Source organism: Leucoraja erinacea, chromosome 29 (assembly GCF_028641065.1).
Source record: "Leucoraja erinacea ecotype New England chromosome 29, Leri_hhj_1, whole genome shotgun sequence".
Taxonomy (NCBI): domain Eukaryota; kingdom Metazoa; phylum Chordata; class Chondrichthyes; order Rajiformes; family Rajidae; genus Leucoraja; species Leucoraja erinaceus.
In genome coordinates this window covers 13153345-13172172 of record NC_073405.1, presented here as the reverse complement: position 1 = coordinate 13172172, position 18828 = coordinate 13153345, and the positions used below count along the sequence as shown (strand labels likewise).

The following is an 18828-nucleotide window of genomic DNA, read 5'->3' as shown; positions in this document are numbered from 1 at the left end:
TCTGGTCCCAAGGCTTTCGGATAAAAGGTTGTGCACCTGTACATTTATATCACCATATCTGTAAATGCAGCTTAATTATTCAACCTGGTACTGGAATCACATACTCAAGCTCAACAGGAGTGTCTCTCACACCAGTTTGTAGTTAAAATTTAACAACTGCCTGAAATAGTGGTGGTAGGTAGAAACCGCTTGAAAATGGTGTTAAATTTGTTGTATAAAGACGCTCTAGCCCAAGAAACATGCATATCATTGATATTGTGCATACACAATTATGACATTTGGTCATGTTAATGAACATGGAACATATTCAGTACAGGAGGTAGTGATGCAGTGCGGATATAGGTCACAGTTCTGAGAAACTGATACTCCTATCTGCCTACAAGTTCCGCCACGTCACCTCTGCGCTCACTTTTACAGCAGATTTAACTGATTATGGCTGAATAAATTGACTTTAGTTGATAACTGTTTCCCTTTATCACAACTGAGGGAATATTTTTTCAACATTAACTCGTCTTGGAAAAATTACCTTTCTATTGATTTGAAAACAAAGGAAGCAGTACTCAACAGAAAATAAGCTGGCTTTATAAATGACGTAGAATCTCAACAATACAGAAGGTAAGGTAACACTATACCATATACACACTGCGTGGTGATAAAACATTGTTTAAATATTTTAAAGCTATATTTATGCTGTGCTACATAATGCCAAAAAATACTGCAAGTCTGTTGTATACTTGCAACTTGCCAATATTCTCAGTTGATGCAGTTTTAATTCATGCAGCGAAGCAGTGTTAAAATGCAGTGTAACATTGGTTCAACATTCAACCATTTTAAAGCAAGAACAAGGCTTGGCTGGAAAAAGCAAAATATATGATTTGGCCTCTGCTTTCACAGATAATTTGGTTTAGGTAGACAAAAATGAAAACATTTTTTTGGAGTATGGCAAATTTGCACAATTAAATCACAACAATTTTGTAATGAGCAAAAATCTAAATTGAATTGAAATCCTTTAAGAAGATTTTTAATGCACTAACTATACGTTGACTTTAAATAAATTCTATGGTGCATGTAATCAGATGTATGCTTATTTATACATTACTAAATATCTTTATTAAATATCGGCCAAGAATCGTTGACTCACTGCCTGAATCCTGCTGTTTTTCCTGGTTCTAAACCACAGATCAATGCTTCAGAAACAGTTTGAGTAATTTTCAGAAGTAACATTGCAGAATTTTGTCAGTTATGTTATGGTGAACATTCCTTTTATACGTGCAGGAACCCTTTTATCAATGAGGATGCAATTTTATCAGATTAGCCGATTAACTTAATGTTGTCGTAAAGTGACAAATAAATACCAAATACAAATGAGAAAATATACAATGCAGGTTAAGTTTCTTTAAATCTTGCATGTAATTCTAAGTCATCTTTTCATTGTAGATTTTTAACTATGATAAAAGCCCTATGTAAATTTATAAAACTGAAAGAAATGACATTCCTTTGATTTTATGCTTCGTTGTTTTTATGGTTGCATACATTGTACTTTATTCGCACCTGGAAGAATTGCCCAACTGACATAAATAACATGAATATGAGAAAGAAAAATAAAACATTTACTATTGCTTTACTTACCTCATGTGCACACACGCTAATATTTTAATATTTGTTAGAACATCATGCATTATAATTTTTGTTAATGTGAATTTTTTTGTTAATGAGTTCTTGAGAAATTTTCATGACTATTATATAATTAGCAGAAAGTATATGTTGCTACCTGTGTTTCCTGAAGTTGTAAATATTCAAGAGAATGCTTTGTGCTGCACATAGGATCATAGAGCTGTACAGAACAGGAACAGGCTCTCTAGCCCACTTGGTCCATGCCAACTATCAAGGCTATGACTTTTTTGCATATTTTTCATTCATTGTTCTTTATCTCTCCACATCATCGTCTTTATCTCTTGTTTCCCTTATCTCTAACCAGTCTGAAGGAGGGTCTTGACCCGAATCATCACCCATTCCTTCTCTCCAGAGATGCTGCCTGTCCTGCTGAGTTACTCCAGCTTTTTGTGTCTATCTAAGGCTATTTACTGCATCCCCCTATGCTCTGCTTATTCAAATAACTGTCCAGATGCCTCTTAAATGTTGTTACTGTTCCTACCTCTGGCAGTTATTGGGCCAAATTGTGCTTATGGCCAGCTGATGGGATGTAGAGATCTGCTAGGAACATGCAGTGTAACCACAGCTGTAGTGCACAGACTGTGGTGGAAGGTGGATACTGGCACCACTGGGTCCAGGTCATTCTGTGATGACGTGAGCTGAAGTGCAGATGTTCTTCATGTCATAAGTCATAAGGTCATAAGGAATAGGAGTAGAATTAGGCCATTGGGCCCATCAAGTCTACTCCGCCCTTCAATCATGGCTGATCTATCACTCCCTCCTAACCTCATTCTCATGCCTTCTCCCCATAACCTCTGGAACCGTACTAATCAAGAATCTATCTATCTTTGCCTTAAAAATATCACTGCTTTGGCAAAAAATTGCACAGATTCACCACCCTCTTACTAAGGAAATTTCTTCTCATCTTCCTAAAAAAATGGTATAATATTACATCCCTGTTTTTGTATAGAAGCCCTCTTGAAATAAATGTCAGCCCCTTTGTACCTCCGACTTCTGGATTCTCACCCCATTTAGAAAATAGTCTATGCTTTTATTCCTACTACCACAACGCATGACTCCACACTTAGCTGCACTATCTTCCATCTGCCAATTCTCTGTCCATTCTCCCAGTTTAAGTCTTTCTGCAGAGTCCCCGTTTTCTCTACACTATCTGTCTCTCCACCTATTTTTGTATCATCCGCAAACTTTGCCACAAAACCTTCAATCCCCTCGTCCAAATCATTAATATACAACGTGAAGAATCGGCCCCAGCACCGACCCTTGTGGAACTCTACTAGTCACTAACAGCCAGCCAGAAAAAGCCCCCTTTATTGCCGCTCTTTGTCTTCAGCCATCCAGCCAACCTGTTATCCATGCTAGAATCTGCCCCCTTGATAGTGTGGGCTCTCATCTTCCTTAGCAGCCTAACGTGTGGCACCCTGTCAAAAACTTTCTGAAAATCTAAGTAAACAACATCTACTGACTCTCCTTTGTCTATCTGGCTATTTACTTGTTCAAAGAATTCCAGCAAATTTGTCAAGCAAGACCTCCCCTTCACAAAGCCGTGCTGACTTTGGCCTATTTTATTGTGAACTTCTAAGTACTCATCCTTTATAATGGACTCTGAAATCTTACCAACCATCAAAGTCAGACTAATCAGCCTATAGTTCCCACTATTCTGCCTTGCTCCCTTTGTGCAGCGGGGTAATATTGGCCATTTTCCAATCATCTGCGTCCACTCTTGCACGCCTTCTCTTTTAGTTTTATACTGTCCTTGACTTCCCTTGACAGCAACGGTCACCTCTTTCTCTCCCTAGAATCTTTTTTTCCTAGTCTAGTCCCTCAGCCTAAGCCAGATTGTTCCAATCCTTTTCCATCCATCTACCTATCCAAACACATTTTAAATGTAGTTATTGTATCTCAATTAATAACTCTGACAGCTCATTCTATATATGTACCAACCTCTGTGAAAAAGTTGCTCCTCAATCATCCCTGCTCATATTAAATCTATGCCTCCTAGTTCATGATTCCCCAGTCCTATCTATGCCATTCATAATTCACTCAGAGCACCCCTCAGACTCCCACATGCCAAACCTAACCAGTCTCTCCCTATAACTCAGTCCCACAATGTCTGGCAATATCTTTGTAAATCTTTTCTGAACTTATTCCAGCTTCATGGCAACTTTTGTATATTAGGGTCATCAAAACTGAATACAATACTCCAAGGTAGACACAAAAAGCTGGAATAACTCAGCAGGACAGGCAGCATCTCTGATTCAGATTCAGATTCAGATTCAATTTTAATTGTCATTGTCAGTGTACAGTACAGAGACAACGAAATGCGTTTAGCAACTCTGGAGAGAAGGAATGGGTGACGTTTCGGGTCGAGACCCTTCGTCACCCAAACATAGCTCTGACTACATTCTATCTCTGTCCCGCCCACTCCCCTGACATCAGTCTGAAGAAGGGTTTCGACCCGAAACGTCGATTTAAACCAGCATCTGCAGTTCTTTCCTACACAATACTCCAAGTGCAGCTTCACTACTATCAACAGCAACACAATATTCTAACTGTGTAAGAAAGAACAGTAGATGCTGGTTTAAATCAAAGGTTGACACAAAATGCTGGAGTAACTCAGCGGGTGAGGCAGCATCTCTGGAGAGAATGAGTGGGCGACGGTTCGGGTTGAGACCTTTCTTCAGACTGATAATATTCTAACTTCTATACACAGTACTTTGTCCAAAGAAGGCCAGCTCATGAAAGCCTTTTCACCACCCTGTCTACTTTTATGCCACTTTCAGGGAACAATGTACTTGCACTCCAAGGTCCCTCTGTTCTACAACACTTCCCATGGCCCTCGTGTTCACTCAAAATCCTACCCTGGTTTGACTTCCCAAAACACAACACCTCACTGTTATCTGAATGAAAATCCATTTACCATTCCTCCAGCCATGGCTGCTCAAGATCCCGCTGTCCACTGTCTACAGTACCACAGATTTTTGTGTCATCTACAAACCTGCTAACCATGCCTTGTAAATTGTCATCCAAATCAATATTATTAATGACCACATGCTTCTGCCTGCAAAAAAATTGTATGTCTGGCCAAGCTGTATAGGAATGGGCTCAAAGCCTGAAAATATATTTGTTTGTATCTTGTGCCTAAAGACCAGACTTCTCATTTCACCATATTTGACACTAGTTCAATGGTTTATTATCTGAGCAGTAAAAATATCAGAACAAGTTCTCAAAAGTCATTAGATAGTTTAAACTTTCATAGTTTTTAAAGATCAAATGACCATTAATAAAAGCAATGAGTTTGATGTCTTTGTCTTAAAATACCATCATTCTCCAGCGGTGCAACATCCACTCTTGCCTCTTTCTTGCTCTTTATATAAGTAAAGGAATTCTTGGTATACTCTATATTATCGGCTAGCTTAGCTTCGTATTTCATCTTTTCTTCACAAATGCCTGTCATTTTTTAGATAACTTGGCTTAAATCTTCCTTGTTTTACTATTTAAATCCATCACCACTGTCGTTGAAAAGTTATTTTGTGTTATTTAGTCTTGAACGGGTGCCATACGCTTAACTATCAATTTTAACATTGTTGAACGCATTTTCCACTCAGCAACATCTAGTTTGTGACCACAAAATATAACTCGTTGGTATCTGCAAACCTTAGTCACAGAAGTTTGTGTAAGTTTATACACCATGTTGCTAGTAGGATTTTTCTTGGTATTTGGAATGTCGGTTTAATACAGTGGATACTACATTTCTTTGATTCTTGTACACAGAGAGAGACTTCTTGTTGTATCTATTCCTAGTGTATCTGGTCGTTTCTCATACCATGTTTATATTTATCTCTGCAGTACATTTTTAAAGTAATTTCTATAGTCACAGGAGCAGGCCCTTTGGCCCACAATGTCCCTGCAGAACATAATGCTAAGTTAAACACGCAGTAGGGTAAGCAGCATCTGGGGAAAGATCAACAGAGTTAACGTTTAAGGTCAAAGACACTCCGAAACCTGAGACTCTCTTTGACCTGAAACATTAACTCTGTTTTTCTTGCCACAGACGCTGCTTGAACTGCTGAGTGCACCCAGCATTTTCTGCTTTTGCCTCCACTCCTATGATGCAGTTTCACATGGAGTGGGTAAAGCATGTACTGTTAACATAATCTCTGTTCACCTCTCAGCAGGAACCTGCTTTGTGAGGAGCAGATGCATTTAGTACATAGCTCTATGTACGATGAGTACATAGATTCTCATCAAAAACCAAGTTGTAACAGGCCAAGCCCAACTATTTAATGAGACAATCAAGCAGATTTTGTGAGGGATTCTTCAGGCAATTAATTTCTGGGGTAAGGTACAGACAAATATGGAAATTGGGGTTGTGACAGCATTCCCAAAATGCACTTTCACATTTTCCTGAGTGGGAAGAACTGTTGGTGTTTGTAGGAACTGCAGTATGACCAATATTCAAGACAGAAAGTCCAGAGGCAAGGAGGTGCCTTAAAAGGAGAGGAGAAAGGGCTCTTACCAAGAGAATCAATATGATAATGGTCCTCCTGAAGCTCTATCACTGCGCCACTTTGCTGCCCCTACGGCTGCGCCACTTTGCTGCCCCTAACAGCTTTCTACGGTAAATTGCCCCCGTTGACAAATAATCTCAATCCTCTGTGGCAGAATTAATGTGTGACATTTCCATTATGAAAGCTAACACAAGTGATACACTTTCTCCCGATTGAAAATTTGAAAAGACACAAAGTGCTGAAGTAAATCAACAGCATCCATGGACTGGTGACATTTGGGTGGGGATTCTTTTTCAGACTGGAGGTACTTGTTGCAAGCAATGTGCTCCAGGGATGAGTGTGCTGCATGTGGGTGAAATAGCTGCCAATATGAGTTCTGAGATTGTGTTTATGTGTTTCTGTCTGAGATGGAGCTGCATGCTAATGCTTGTGTTGTTGGACTCCAACCTTGCCAACATAGACCAATGAAGGCAAGCTTGCTATATGTAGGTATGTTACAAAACCTACCTGAATCGTCATTGGGAATCTGCCCAAAGCCATGTCCGCGATTTTGGCGCTGTTTGGAGGGGGCGGGTTTAAAACGCGATTTTTACTAGGCTGTTCTAATCGCAGATGTTCAGCCTAGTAAATCATTAACGAAAAATCGCTGCAAGACCCGGTCGCAAAAGGTATTATTAGTTTTATAGGCCTCGATAATATAGTTATAATAGTTTTAAAATTACTCTCTCATTCCGCAACCTCTCGCAGCCCCAGGGTTTTATAAAGCAAACAATTAAAGGTATGTACCTTATTTTTACATTAAATGGGGCATGTATATAACCCTGTATATAAAATTATCTATAGCGAGTAGTTCATTTTGGGCTTTTTATATCCCGCAGTATTTTTCTCGGCATTTGAGGGCACAAATCCAGCGCGATGTGAACGTTCTAAACCAGCGCGTTCACATGAACCCACTAGAAAGCCGATTTAAATGGGCATTTATTTAAAGCAATTGAACACTAAATTCCTTCCATTTGGCCTATAAATTAATGTAAATTAGATATAAAAATCATGTTATATTGTGAATTATTTGTGAATAATCTTTGGACAGTTAGGCTATTTAAAAATGTTAATCTTTCCTTAAGAAATGGGCTTTTGACTATCCAAGATCACAGCTTTTTTGTAATGTCCATTGAAAATCAATAGGGAACAAGATGCTAATTTCCGAGTATGAAAATGGCCATAACTTTTTTAATACTTGAGATATGAAAGTGAATTTGGTGTCAAATTAAACTTATTGTTATGCTTTATCTGATGGGATAAATTGCAGACTTGATTTTTAAAATCTCAAAATTTTGTAACATTGCTACTATATGCCCTTTTCACCACCTGTCAACCTGTGATTCCACTTTCATGAAATTATATATTTGTACCCCAAGGTCGCTCAACACTTCCCTGGGCTATGCTATTCATTCTGTAAGTACTGGCCTGGTTTAATTTCCCCAAAGATATAATCACAGCACTTCTACAAAACACACTGAACTTTAAATAGGAAACTTTCACTCATGTTTTTTCGCGAAAGTCAGCACATGTGTGGGCAAAGTGTATATGCTACAGTTGGAACAATTTAAATAATCAAAGAGTTTAGATATGCTGATTTATATTGATCTATCAGATTATTTAAATGTCATTCAAAGACTTGCAAATGTGCTGAAAGACTTGCAAGTATTTTTTTATTTCCCCTCCCCTCTTCTGGTACTTTGTCAACATTCTCATTTGTGACATGAATAACCAAAAATAGAAGCAAGCAAAAAGATCACTTCACATTAAATTTGGTTGTAAAAGTAAAACCATTCATAATGTTGCCACATTCTGTGTGATTATGTATTTTTTTACATACAGTGGCTTGCAAAAGTATTCATACCCCTTGAACTTTTCCACATTTTGTCACATTACAACCACAAACGTAAATGTATTTTATTGGGATTTTATGTGATAGACCAACACAAAGTGGCGCATAATTGTGAAGTGGAAGGAAAATGACGCATGGTTATCAAATTTTTTTACAAATAAAAAACTGAAAAGTGTAGCGTGCAAAAGTATTCAGCCCCCATGAGTCAATACTTTGTAGAACCACCTTTCGTTGCCATTACAGCTGCAAGTATTTTGGGGTATGTCTCTACCAGCTTTGCACATCTAGAGTGAAATTTTTGCCCATTCTTCTTTGCAAAATAGCTCAGGCTCAGTCAGATTGGATGGAGAGCGTCTGTGAACAGCAATTTTCAAGTCTTGCCAGAGATTCTCAATTGGATTTAGGTATAGACTTTGACTGGGCCATTCTAACACATGAATATGCTTTGATCTAAACCATTCCATTGTAGCTCTGGCTGTATGTTTAGGGTCGTTGTCCTGCTGGAAGGTGAACCTCCGCCCCAGTCTTTTGCAGACTCTAACAGGTTTTCTTCCAAGATTGCCCTGTATTTGGCTCCATCCATCTTCCCATCAACTCTGACCAGCTTCCCTGTCCCTGCTGAAGAAAAGCATCCCCACAACATGATGCTGCCACCACCATGTTTCACAGTGGGGATGGTGTGTTCAGGGTGATGTGCAGTTAGTTTTCCGCCACACATAGCGTTTTGCATTTAGGCCAAAAACTTCAATTTTGGTCTCATCTGACCAGAGCACCTTCCTCCGCATGTTTGCTGTGTCCCCCACATGGCTTGTGGCAAACTGCAAACGGGACTTCTTATGGCCTTTTTTCAACAATGGCTTTCTTTTTGCCACTCTTCCATAAAGGCCCGACTAATAGTTGTCCTGTGGACAGATTCTCCCACCTGAGCTGTGGATCTCTGCAGCTCCTCTAGAATTACCATTGGCCTCTTGGCTGCTTCTCTGATCAATTCTCTCCTTGCCCGGCCTGTCAGTTTAGGTGGATGGCCATGTCTTGGTAGGTTTGCAGTTGTGCCATACTCTTTCCATTTTCGGATGATGGATTGAACAGTGCTCCGTGAGATGTTCAAAGCTTGGGATATTTTTTTTATAACCTAACCCTGCTTTAAACTTCTCCACAACTTTATCCCTGACCTGTCTGGTGTGTTCCTTGGGCTTCGTGATGCTATTTATTCACTAATGTTCTCTAACAAACCTCCGAGGCCTTCACAGAACAGCTGAATTTATACTGAGATTAGATTACACATAAGTGGACTCTATTTACTAATTAGGTGACTTCTGAAGGCAATTGGTTGCACTGGATTTTATTTAGGGGTATCAGAGTAAAGGGGGCTGAATACATTTGCACGCCACATTTTTCAGTTTTTTATTTGTAAAAACATTTGAAAACCATGTATCATTTTCCTTCCACTTCACAATTATGCGCCACTTTGTGTTGGTCTATCACATAAAATCCCAATAAAATACATTTACGTTTGTGGTTGTAACGTGACAAAATGTGGAAAAGTTCAAGGGGTATGAATACTTTTGCAAGCCACTGTAGTTGTGGCATGCTAAAGTTTTATATCATCACTGGAATGAATTCATAATTACTACACAGCATTCTTTCTATTATTTGCTCAGACACACAATGTGTTAATTGTACTTTCAATGTTCATCAGCTGGACATTGAAATGTAAAACAAAATTGCTGACCTAAAATCCACCCCATTCACTCCTTCATTGTGAAATAAAAAACTGAAACTTTGAAAAAACTACTAATAACGTAGGAATTTGTTTCAAAATTGTTTAAAGCTATGTGTAATAGTACTGAAAAAGTACAAAATTTGATACTGAACATATGCTTAAAAGTAGTCTGTATAGCGGTTCCAACACAAAATGTCGCCCGTCCAATCCCTCCAGAGATGCTGGTGTGTCGCTGAGTTCCTCAAGCACATTGTGTTTTCCTCAAGATTCCAGCATCTACAATTATATGGTGAAATATGATCAATGTTGTAAGAGTTGGAATTGCTACCTGTGTAATCATGCACACAAGTCCCCAGGTATTCAGTGATTATGTCATTTGCCATGCTTCCCACATCCAACATTTGTGCTGCATATTTAAGAGCAAAGATATATCAATAAAACTACCATGGGCTCAAGCCCCAAAGGCAGGCTTTAATAATGGAAAGTTTACTTGGGTACATATTAAGACCACAGACATCACCCATGCAGCTGTTACTTTAACTGCCACTAAAAGCAGTAAAAGTCTTATCTCCAGTGCACTCTTCCACCATATTTATTTGTGTTTTGCAGGTAGAAATGCCTTTGTTTGGGAACAGAGTAAGTTCCAGCAGCTGATGTATTATCATACTGGGTGTCCACGTCTGCTGGCAGCAAGTAGATAAGAAGGCAAACAGTGTTTTGGCCCTTTATTACGAAGGCGAGTTGGAGTTTAAAAATAGGGAGGTTTTGTTGCAATTATATGGGATGTTAGTGGGGGCATATCTGGAATACTGTGCACAGTTTTGGTCCCCTTACCTAAAAGGGGATAGGGTAACATTGGAACTAGTCCAAAACAGATTCACGAGGCTTAACTCTGAGAAGAGACTGTGTCTTATCAAGAGAGGCTAAACAGTTTGTGTCTGTATTCCTTGGAGTTGGATGGAATTGGGTGACTGTTCACATATCTAAGATCACAAGATGTCTTCACTACAGGGCGATTCTTGAACAAGGAGACATGGTTTCCCAATAGTTGCCGGAAAGAAGTTCACGGTGGTTTATGAAAATATATTCTTCCCAATGAGGAGATCTCAAGGATCAGGAAGACAAATAGAAAATAAAAATAAATATGTTCGAAATACTCAGCAGGTCAGACCGCATCTGTGGGAAGAGAAACAAAGCTAAAGTTTCAGGTTAATTCCATGTTTCTTCCCACAGATGTAGTCTGATCTGCTGAGTATTTACAGCATTTTCAGTTTTTATTTTAGATTTCTAGCATCTGCATTTTTTTGAGTTTCACAACCAGAAGATTGAATTTACATCTGTATGTACATATGTAAATACTTATCATGTTATATATCATTTAATATGTGCAAACTGTTGGTGGTTAATTAAGTTTATTTCCTTTTAAAGGGTTAGTAGTGTGGTATATATACGTGTATAGGTACCTTTAAGAGCTGAGTGTTTTCGGTGATTTGACGTTGATTGATTCACAAGATAATGCTGTTAAGTCAAAGGTCCAGTAAAGGATATTTTGTTTGCATCTCTATCTCTTCCTAACCACCTATGATTTGCAGAAATGCAAATAAACCCACAGATCCCTTCAGGGAGGAATATAAATTTGAAAACATGTGGGGTCAATTGAGAGAGACAGCATTTTGATTTGGTGAGTGCTTCAAGAAAAATTCCAGAAATGTTACGTACAGAGTACTGCTTGGTTGAATGTTGCTGTAATCTTGGCATTACTGCATGAATTTCAAACAAATATCAAGTAATAACCGTGAACAATTAAATGTTACAGCTGTCATCAAGTCTGAAATGGTTTGAGATAAATTGGCTAGCGGTGCTCCAAGTTAGTCTGCATATCATGAAGGAGAATTGGGTTGCGGCTTGGGCTGGTGCTGACAGCATCCTGGACTTCATTTCCAGCCTAGGAAAGGTTCAAGAATGTGACGAGGGAGAAGATTGGGCCCCACGGTTTTCTGATGCTCTACTAAAGTCCTTAGTGCTTGAGGTGGCGAGGAGGTGAAATGTTCTGCTTCCAAAATTGTCATGGAAATGTTTCATATACTCAGAAACTGCGAAAAAGGTAAGCTGAGGAGAATGCCAGGACGCTGTTCATAATAGGGACACAAGGAACTGCAGATGCTGGAATCTTGAGTAAAACACGAAGTGCTGTAGGAACTCAGCAGGTCAGGCAGCATAGCAGCATATGTGGAAAGAATGGATAGGCAACGGTTTGGGTCGGGTTGGGACCCTTTTTCAGGCTAACGGTCTGAAAATGAATCCCGACCCGAAATGTTACTTATCCAATCTTTCCAAAAAAATGCTGCCTGACCCACTGAGTGACTCCAGACTTTTAGTTTTACTCAGTCCAAGCTAACCTGGATAGTCCAACAAGATATTCACCAACTTCTAATGAATGGCCCATACTACCAGAGCTTCACTGCAGGAGACGTAGACAAAGACCTTGTGTAAACTGCAGGAGAAGGTAGACAGGTATTGAAATCCTTGAAATCTTTTACTATCCTCTGCACAGTTCACTACATCAAGCTTTGGAAATAATGCTCTGTACATCCCAAGCCCAAGTCATTAATGTACATCAAGAAAAGTGATGTTTAAGAAAGAACTGTAGATGCTGGAAAAATCGAAGGTAGACAAAAATGCTGGAGAAACTCAGCGGGTGAGGCAGCATCTATGGAGCGAAGGAATAGGGGATGTTTTGGGTTGAGGCCCTAGTCTGAAGAAGAGTCCCGACCCAAATCATCGCCTATTCCTTCGCTCCATAGATGCTGCCTCACCCACTGAGTTTCTCCAACATTTTTGTCTACCTTCATGAAAAGTGATGGTGCTTTTATTGTCTCCTGAGGAACTCCACTTCTCTCGAATCAAAAAACAAGCTTTCTTAATAATAGCCACAGAACAGAAAAAGGCTTCAGAGCAACACGCCCATATCCATGCCAACCATCTACAACTAATTCTAGTTAACATTACTTGATTCATATTTTTCTATGCTTTGGCAATTCCCTGCTCATATACAGTAGATATTGAACCTTTCCTATCAATGTAATGTTCAAATATGTTTTAAATATTTCTATAATATCTGCCTTAACTACCTGCTCTGGAAGGTCATTCTATATAGGACTACCCTCCGTGTGAAAAAGTTGCCCCTCAGGTTCCTATTCAATCTTTCCCCTCTCACCTTTAACCTCAGGGTCTTGATTCCCCAACTCTGGGTAAAGGCATTACTCTATCTATTAGTAAAAGCATCTACTCTGTCTATTCTCCTTCATGATCTTATATACCTCAAAAGGGTTACCCTCAGATTACCCCTCAGCCTTCTGCACTCCAAGTAATAATGTTCCAGTCTGGCCAACCTCTCCCTATAGCTCTTGGCAATATTCTCTTAAATCTCTATACTCTTTCCAGCTTAACAACATCCTTCCTATAGCAAGGGCACCAAAACCAACACAATACTCCAAATGTTGCCTTGCCAATGTCTTGAACAACAGTAACATAACATCTCAACTTCTATACCCAATGCCCTGACTGATGAACACATTTCTTGACCATCATGTCTACCTGTGATGCCATTTTCAAGGAACTATATACCTGAACTAGATCCCTTTGCTCAACAACACTGCCCAGGGTCCTGCCATTCACTATGAAGATCCAGCTTTGAAAACTTCCAAAAATGCAACACATCACACTTAGCTGCATTAAACTCTATTTCTCAACCCACTTGCCCTACTGATGAAGTTACACAAAAGCTCTACTTTTCATGGCAGCAGAATAATAGAAAGTATTCATTCACTGGAAATGAACAAAGTAAAAACCATCATAACTTTAAATGGAAAATGGAGAAACATTTAAAGTAGCTAAAATAAAGCACTAAATGCTAGAGACACTAATTTGAAATGCTCCAACAAATAGTATACTGACATGTTAAGTAAGGTGGCTTCCTTCAACCACGCTTCTATAATGCTCAGTTATATATAAATGTATGAGTAAGATGTTGCTTCACTTCTGGTTAGCTGTCTTAAGCATGTGACACCTTTGGGCTATTTCCATCCGCCATTTAGTATTTGTATTGGCTATTTAAACTAAAATTCATATGAAAAGAGCCATTGTCATTTTGACAGTAAGTATGAAGGTCTGGATTCAGGATTTTTAACCTTTCTGCACTGAGTTTTAATTGGAGACTGCAGAAATAAAGTATGCCGTTGAGTTGAAGATTGCTTTTGTGAACTTAGAAACTACTAATATACCACATGGGAGTTTCTGGAATTTCTGAGCAAATAGTTTGCAGATGTTTTGTTAAACACTGATATTCATAGATAAATTGTGGAGATACAAAATTTCACTCAGCATTAAACTTTATAAATATTTGCCATAAACAATTCTAACAGCTGAGAAATGGGGCGAGGCCACTAGTGACATCACCAGTTTCTTGCTGCAAAACAAAAAAATAATCAAAGAAAGCCATTGGTCAAATTTAGTTTGTGATCTGTGACAATCAAACATATCTACTTTTCTAAGGTTACTCTGGTATTTGGACAATTTAGAATAAATGTCAAGAAGAATGTCCCACACATCAAACATTTTATGCATTGAGTAAACAAATGGTAACAATCTTTTTGAGGTCAGTTCCAAATTATTCATTTGCTAGTTTTAGTCAATTACTTCTTCTACTTTCTGGAAGCAGCCACCCACGGTGCAATATCCAGAAGTGCAATGATTGGATTATTTTCAGCGGTGTTACTGTGGAATATTTTACAAATGCACCTGGCACATGAAATGCATTTGAAAAATGGCATTATTGAAAATTCAACTGTAAACTCATTGTTTGGCAGATGGTCACACTGCGTTTTACTGGGTTCTATTGCCTCTATGCTCTTATTTCAGTTTTTGGAAAATTTCTCAAATCTGAAGTCTTCAACTGAGTCACTCCTCTTAACCACATCCCTTCCTGGCTTAATGGCTGTTTCCTTAAGTACTTTGGGACTGTTCTTATGTACTAAAGGAGTTATATAAATGATAATTGTTGTAATTTTAGCAAACTCTATGCCATAACTAATTCCTTTTTACTCCTTATTGAAATAGAGTAAAACAACATTTAAGTATGTGAAAACTGCAATGGAAATTGAAGAAAAAAAGCATTAAAGAATTAGTTGAGAATCTTGTTAACCTGCTTAAGATTCCTGAATAAGGAATGCAATGGCTGGATTTAGTTTCCAGTTTTGCACATTTTCTTGAAATATTTTCATACTAAACTTAATTTAGCTGAAAATATTGTTCTACAACATTTGATCGTTTGCTGAATTCACCATGTAAAAAAAATATATATATTTTACCAGAGAAAGATTTGGCTTTAACCCCATCTTAGTAAAAAGGAACCATAAACACAAAGGACCATTCATCGCCATTGCCTAAGCAATTAAAAATCAATTTACAGTTTTTCCCTATAAACCTGCATCTTCCAATGCTTAAAGTATTGTTGCTTTTCACTTAGTATGGCTATATGGTAACTCAAATTTCACTGTACCTTAATTGGCACATGTGACAATAAACTGACCTTGAAACTTTGAAATATGATAGGCTTTCAGAAAAAGTAATTTAATTCAATCTGAAACCAGGTTCTTAAACGTATACAAAGAAAACAGCAGCGTTATGAAGCATGGAGACACAAGAAACTGCAGATGCTAGAATCTTAAGTAAAACATAAGTGCTAGAAGTATAGGAAAGGTTTAGAAGAATATGGGCCAAATGGGAGTAGCTGAAATGAGCATTTTGGTTGGCATGGGTGAGTTGGTCCAAAAGGCCAGTTTCAGTGCTGTGTGACTGGTTCTAACGTAGTGAGTCAGCAGCTGAGTTATGAGGCATGATTTTGCTGGAGCAACAACTGTTCACACTGTATAGCAATGATTTGGATAAGGGGACCTAGTGTAATGCATTTAAGTTTGTTAGTGATGCAAAGCTGGATGCAATCATGTAATGCAAAGGAAGATGCAGAGATGCTTCAAATGGACAGAGACTGGTAAGTAAATAGACAAGGACATGGATTGAGAGGTTTCGCTTGGATATGAGTCAAATGCAGGTAGATGGGATTTGTTTAGATGGGCATCTTAATCAACACGGATGAATTTGGTTGAAGAGCCTGTTTCCATGCAGTATCTCTAAACTAAACTAAACGAACACCATTTCTGTTGCACCAAATGGCAGCAGATACAATTTGCATAACAGGATGAAGCTCAAAGCAGGGTCCACAGGCTTGCAGAAAACAATTTTTTTTAATATAGTGTGATGGAATTTGCCAGATGTAGAGCTTGTTTCTCTAACTCATTTTATTTTGTACTCATTGCAAGAGTAAATAAATGCAAGAAACCAACTTTCTATGACACCTCTCTACCCTTTATTTATCTCTTTATCTCCATCATGGGAAAGACTATCAATTACAAACTTACTGTACCAGTTATCAGGACTACACTTCCTCTTGCCATGCTTCTTACAACAATGTTATCCGCTACTCCCAATATCTCTGTCTCCGCCACATCTGCTCTGAAGATGAGTCTTTCCATTCGAGAACATCCAAAATGTCCACGTTCTTTTGTACATATGGTTTCCCTCCTGCTATCATAATTGGATCCCTCACCCACATCTCCTCTGTGTCTTGTGTAGTTCTGCTCTCGTTCCCCCTCCCCCAAGACTGAACAAGGATAGAGATCCCCCTGGTCCTCACCTTTCATCTAACTAGCCTCTGTATCCAACACATCATCCTCCGAGATTTCCGTCACCTTAAACATGATTCCACCACCAGTCACAACATCCTATCCCTCCCCTTGCAAACACTGCTCCCTCCACAACTCCTTAGTTCACACATCCCCTCCTACCAATACCACCCCCTTCCCAATACGTTCCCTGCAACTGCAAGAGATGTAACGCATGTCCCTATACCTCCTCCATCACCTCCATCAGGGTCCCATCAGTTTTTCCAAGTGAGACAGAGGTTCATGTGCACCTCCTCTAACCTCAGCTACTGCATCCAGTGTTCCCAATGTGGCCTCCTGTACTTTGACAAGATCAGGTGCAGACTTAGCTCCTGTTTCGTTGAACACTTGAGCTTGATCCACCAAGGGCGAGGGGATCTCCCAGTGGCTAACCATTTTAGCTCATTTACCCATTCTCATACTGACCTTTCTGTCATGGGCCTCCTTCATTGGCTGAGTGAGGCCATATGCAAACTGGAGGAACAACACCTCATATTCTGCTTGGGTAGCTTACAAGCCAACGGTATGAACATTGAATTCTCCAATCCTCCCCATCTCCCTTACTCCCTACCCCCTTCTCAGATGTGCCCCTATTTCTCCCATTCCCCCACCCCCTTCACCGACACTCTTTCCTTCAGCTTCACAATTTTCAACTCTTTAATCATATTGCAAATCATATCCAATTATGGTGCCAGTTTAACTGGGAGCAGAAGAAAAATAATTCTCCCCAAAAAATAAAATATCATCTTGTACTGCAACTCATTATGAATGCAGCAGATTTATGTATTAAGATCCCACTGCCCATTTAATAAATTGCATAGGGACCTAATTTAGTACTAAATGTTAAATTGATGTATTGAATATAGTAGAACCAAGTAAAGGTAGATTTACTCAAAAATGTCAAATGCATTTTATAATGGAAGAGGAGTTATCAAAAAAACTACTAAACTATCTGCAGGAAACCAAACTACAGGAAGTAACAGCATGTTTCTTTGCGGGTGAACTTAGCACACAAAATGCAGGTGCAGCTCCAGTATTCAGCTCCTGTGTCTTAACAGAAACCTTCAGTGTTCAGAAAATGTTCACATCTCACCTTAAAACATTGGAAGAAGCAAAATCTTTGCAATTAAATGTGGAAGAAAATAAAACAGTCGTGAACATAAGCACAGAGTAAAGAAGGTTTATAAAAAACAAACTGATACTTGTATGAAACTAACAAAGCCTGAGTCACATTCTCCTAAATGGGGGTGCAAGCTCGCCAAGGCATCTTGCACTAGGCGGCAGCCTGTGTTTCTTGTAAAGCCACGTGCTTGCTCCATTTGCTACTCTCTGATAAGAGCATTTTAAATGTATGCTCACTTGGTATAGAGAGCATCAGTAACTTAGTGAGCACCAATTGACAATGAACTGTGAAACATAGAAAATAGGTGCAGGAGTAGGCCATTCGGCCCTTCGAGCCTGCACCGCCATTCAATATGATCATGGCTGATCATCCAACTCAGTATCCTGTACCTGCCTTCTCTCCTTACCCCCGATCCCTTTAGCCACAAGGGCCACATCTAACTCCCTCTTAAATATAGCCAATGAACTGGCCTCAACTACCTTCTGTGGCAGAGAATTCCAGAGATTCACCACTCTCTGTGAAAAATGTTTTCCTCATCTTGGTCCTAAAAGATTTCCCCCTTATCCTTAAACTGTGACCCCTTGTCCTGGACTTCCCCAACATCGGGAACAATCTTCCTGCATCTAGCCTGTCCAACCCCTTAAGAATTTTGTAAGTTTCTATAAGATCCCCCTTCAATCTTCTAAATTCTAGCGAGTACAAACCGAGTCTATCCAGTCTTTCTTCATATGAAAGTCCTGACATCCCAGGAATCAGTCTGGTGAACCTTCTCTGTACTTCCTCTATGGTAAGAATGTCCTTCCTCAGATTAGGAGACCAAAACTGTACGCAATACTCCAGGTGTGGTCTCACCAGGACCCTGTACAACTGCAGTAGAACCTCCCTGCTTCTATACTCAAATCCTTTTGCTATGAATGCTAACATACCATTCGCCTTCACTGCCTGCCGCACCTGCATGCCTACTTTTAATGAATGGTGTACCATGACACCCAGGTCTCTTTGCATCTCCCCCTTTCCTAATCGGCCACCATTCAGATATAAGTCTACTTTCCTGTTTTTGCCACCAAAGTGGATCACTTCACATTTATCCACATTATACTGAATCTGCCATGCATTTGCCCACTCAC

At 39.2% G+C, this 18828-nt stretch overlaps 1 protein-coding gene across 1 annotated transcript in view; it reads left to right on the top strand.

Moving 5' to 3' along the window:
• The first annotated feature begins 385 nt into the window (after window positions 1-385).
• The window catches only part of LOC129711183 (tyrosine-protein kinase ZAP-70), a 70602-nt gene continuing 52159 nt past the window's right edge, over window positions 386-18828 (top strand). The window contains exon 1 of the mRNA XM_055658644.1: window positions 386-615. The gene's annotated coding sequence lies outside the window, so the exon portion shown is untranslated. The remainder of the gene's footprint in view (window positions 616-18828) is intronic.